Source organism: Petaurus breviceps, unplaced genomic scaffold (assembly GCF_028583685.1).
Source record: "Petaurus breviceps papuanus isolate PSGF00001 unplaced genomic scaffold, PetGlider_PUasm1.0 90721, whole genome shotgun sequence".
NCBI classification, from domain to species: Eukaryota; Metazoa; Chordata; class Mammalia; order Diprotodontia; family Petauridae; genus Petaurus; species Petaurus breviceps.
Genome location: NW_027187322.1, coordinates 3,811,527 through 3,815,414, shown reverse-complemented (window position 1 = coordinate 3,815,414; position 3,888 = coordinate 3,811,527). Strand labels below are relative to the sequence as shown.

The 3,888-nt window shown below is 68.3% G+C and overlaps 1 protein-coding gene across 7 annotated transcripts in view; it reads right to left on the bottom strand.

Annotated features, from left to right (window-relative positions):
- The window catches only part of KDM2A (lysine demethylase 2A), a 98,102-nt gene extending 94,979 nt beyond the window's left edge, over positions 1-3,123 (bottom strand). Inside the window, exons 1-2 of one of the 7 annotated variants that reach the window (XM_069066467.1) lie at positions 2,839-3,123; positions 153-336 (exon numbers count right to left, since the gene is read on the bottom strand). The gene's annotated coding sequence lies outside the window, so the exon portion shown is untranslated. Of the gene's footprint in view, positions 1-152; positions 887-1,045; positions 1,171-1,705; positions 1,962-2,838 lie in introns of those variants that run through there. The other 6 variants (XM_069066465.1, XM_069066466.1, XM_069066463.1 and 3 more) reach the window with 6 other exon arrangements.
- Positions 3,124-3,888: the final 765 nt, after the last annotated feature.

Here is a 3,888-nt window from a genome sequence, read left to right as displayed (position 1 = left end):
GAAAGCTGGCTCTTTCCCCAAAGGTTGGGAGCTTCTGTGCTTTCACCCAAGGGGATCCAGGCAATGAGCACAGTTAGTTCTAACACAAAGTTGTCTATGGCCTGGGCAAGGGAGTTGGTTTCACTTCCTTCTGTAGAGGGAACAACCCTTGCCTCTACCCACAGGGCAATCCAAATGAGCAAGGCTCTTCCCTTGATGTCAGCATCAGCATAAAGTCCCAGGACTGAAGGAGACTTTCAACTCCACTTTCATCTCTGAAGGTCTCCACGGGTGAAATGTACACTGAACTAATCCTTATTCCAACAGTGGTTTTAACTGGTTTCTTCTTAGGAGAGCCTAAAAAGACACCAACATACACCCGCTAACTTCATATCCGAAGACTGAGAAGTTAGGGTGGTGGCCGTGGCCGTGCTGTGATGGTTGTTCTCACGGTGGGAGACAGTTTCTCCCCAGCACCTCCAGTGACTCAATACCTGCTTGGCCTTCCTAAGTCATCTTTCCCCTCAAAGCACAACAAAACCCTCCAAGTGAGCGCTAGCCAACAGAAGCCGAGGACGCAAAGTGGAGCCAGATTCCACGAGCCCTACGGACAGAACAAGCCACGACGCCTCGGCCGGGGGACAGCACGGCCCAACGAACCATCCATCAAAGCAGCCCCCAGCAGGAGCGGCCCGGCCCGGCCCGGCCCAACACGCAAGTGTCCACGCCAGATGCACTTGTGGAGCGGGGGGCTCGCGTCCTTTCTTCTCCTCTCCTCGCCCCCAGCTCCCGGCCGTCTCCCGGGGGCAGGAGGGGGCAGCGTCTGCGGACGGACTCGGCTTGGGAGGAGGCCGGGCCGGAGAGGAGCCGCCGCCGCCGCCGCCGCCAGCCTCGCTCCTGGGGGCTCCTACGAGGGAAGCGAGGCGAGGACGCCCGGTGGGAACGGGAAAATGCAAACTTCGCACGGGGGTCCGGCTCGGCCCCGCCGCCAACTTCCCGGGGCTGGACGGACCGACGGGGCGCACGGGGGAGGGAGGGAGGGCGGAGGCGAGGAGGGGGGGCTCACCGGGGATCTCGCCGCGCAGTCCGGGTCCGAGCGATCGGCGCTCCGGCGTCTTCGGCCGCTGCCCGACGACGGCGAGCGGGCCCGGGCCCGCGACAGGGGTCGGCGGCCCCCGGGAGGGCTCGGTCCGCGAGCGGCGGGGCCGTCAGGCGGCGCGGCGCGGCGGGAGGGAGGGGACGCGGCCCGGCCCGGCTCGGCCCGGCCCGGCGGCTCCGCGGAGCTGCGGCGGCGGGCGGCCCGGTCCGGCTCCGGCTGCGCGGCGGCGTCCGCGGAGAGGCTCGGCTCGGCGCGCCTCGGCTCGGCTCGGCTCGGCTCGGCTCGGCACGGCCGGGCTCGGGCTGCGCCGCCGCCGGGAGGGGTGTTGTTTCCCTCACACAGGAGGAGCCGCTGGAGCAGCCGCCGCCATTTTGAACCCGTCAGACTCTCACATACACACAGCGCCTTGGAGGCCCAGCGCGCACGCGCGGCCTCCCCCCCCCCCCCCCCCCGCCGCTCCCCCGTGGCGAGCGCGCACGCGCCACAGCCTGCCCCAGCCCAGTAGCCCCCGCCCGCCCGCGCACGCGCAGCCGCTTCCCCTCCACCTCCCTCCCACCTCGCCAGCCCCCCCCATCCCCCGCGACCCCCTCCCCTCTGCGCCCCGCGACTGACGCAGATCCCCCTCACCTCTGCGCCAGCTCCTCCTCCTCCTCCTCCTCCTCCTCCTCCTCTCCCCCTTCAGAGCGCTCGAGCCAGTCTCGCTCTTCGCGCCTGCGCACGGGGCAGGATTCTTCCTTCGAGAGCGCGCGCGCCTCCCCCCGCCCTCTCTCCTCCTCCACCCCACTCAGAAAGGGGAAAAGGGAAAAAAAAAAAAGAAAGAAAGAAAAAAAAGCCCCGCGCACACCCAGACACACTCCTCCAAGCAGACGCATTGCGCGCGCCCGGCCCCGCCCCGCCCCGCGCGCCCGCCCGACTGTGCGCCCCTCCCCTGCGGGCCTCGGAGCCGCGCGCTGGGGGAGAAAAAGCGCCCCCCGCCCCCCTACGGGGCATGAGGCGCCCCCCACCCCCACCCCAGGTCCGACCCCCTGCCCGGCCCCGGCCCCCGGTCCGGCCTGGTCAACCGCCGTGGGGCCGAGCGGGGCCGGCCCCCGGCCGCCTCATCACTCAGTCAGTGCCGCAGCCCCGCCGCAGCCTCCGCCGCAGAGGGCTGGGCCAGACGGAGGGAGCGGTCAGGCAGTGATCAGAGCTGCGGATGCTGCAGTGGCGGCGGGCGGCGGCCAGAGCGGACTGGCCCGGCCAGGACGGGCTGGGGCAGGGGCAGGGGCCGGGCTGGGAGGGCAGAGCAGAGCGGAGCTGGGCAGGGCAGGGCAGGGCTGGGCTCGGCAGGGTTCCGGACAGGGACCCGGACAGGGACCCGGACCGCTATTCCAATGGCCGGCCGTTGGGGGCCCGGGCCGCCCCTCCTCTCCTGCTGGCTGGGGCTGCAGGGGAGGCAGGGCTGGCAGCACCCACTGGGGGGGCTGCAGGGCTGCCCTGTCCAGGTGCTCGGTCCCAGTCCAGATCCCAGCCCCACCCCACCCCCCATGCCAGGCATCCGGGCCACCGGCTTTGCCGCAATGCGGGGTGGGCAGCGCTAGGTGCGCAATGGGGCCGTGCCGCAGTGCGGCGTGCCCACCCTGCCCAGGCCACCGGGCCACCTCCGCCTAGGGGGGGAGGGGCACTGCCCTCTGCCAACCGGCGCCCCCCCCCTCCCCAGGTCCTGTCGGACCGCCAGCTCCTGGTGTGCGGCAGGCGGGGGTCCGCAGACAGCTGACCCCGACCTTGCCTCGCCTCGCCAGCCCGGCCAGTGCTTCAGCCGCTGCGGTGTTGCCGCATCAGCTTCCCGTGCGCATCCTGGTCCTCCTGGTCCTCGTCCATCCCTCCGTCGAGCTGTCCAGGCAGGTGGCTGGCGGCCGGCGGGCAGCCCCGAGCCCGAGCTGTGTCCAGGGGAGCCATGGCGGATGCTATGTCGCTGCAGTCTGCTGCGCCTGCCTGAGGCACTGCGGCACTGCTGCACTGCGGCAAAGCGCGTCCACACCCCATTCGAATTAGCCCGGGAAGCGGGCCCCGGCATCCCTTTCCTCCTCAGCTATGTTCATGTTTCCGCTAGTGCCGATGGCCTCCGCCGCAGTCCGGGTGCGATGGATGGACTGGCGCCCCAGCAGAGCCGATGTCAGTGCGAGTGGTGCAGAGATGAGTCCAGCCAGCTGTCCCCGCTGCCTCCAGAAAAGGGTGTGCATCTCAGGGTGAGTTTACACACGCGCGGTCCAGCCGGGCGGGTTTACACACGCGCCGCAGCCAGTGTGACCTTAACGTAAGTGACAGACTAGCCCAATACCAGGGTCAGATTTCCTGCCGTCTCCGCCGTAAGACCTGGCCTATTCCATTCTTCCACCCAAATAGGGTACAGTGGAAGATCCCTGAGGATCCGCCTACCCATTTTCCCCTCCTCCTTCGCCATCAGACTGGGGGGGGGGGGGGCTGCTGGAAGAACCTAGGACGCCAAGTCCCGCTACTGCATTGGTGGTTGCGGCAATGCGGCACTGGCGGCGGCGCGACGCGGCGAGCTATCAGAGGAGACAAACATTGTTACCCTTTAGGCTTCCTCTTTGTTACCATTTAGACTTTACCATCAGCTCCACAGGATAGGAAAAAAGAAATCACCAGCACTGAGCCTTGAGCCCGAGGGTTCACACGCCCCAAAGACGGTCTTTGGAGCAGCCATTTGGGCACACCAAGGCCGGTCAGCCCACGGTTCCCTAAGCTGGACTGCCGCAATTGCTCACCCGACTCTACCCCGAGATCTGCGATCCGTGTGATCCGTGATCCGC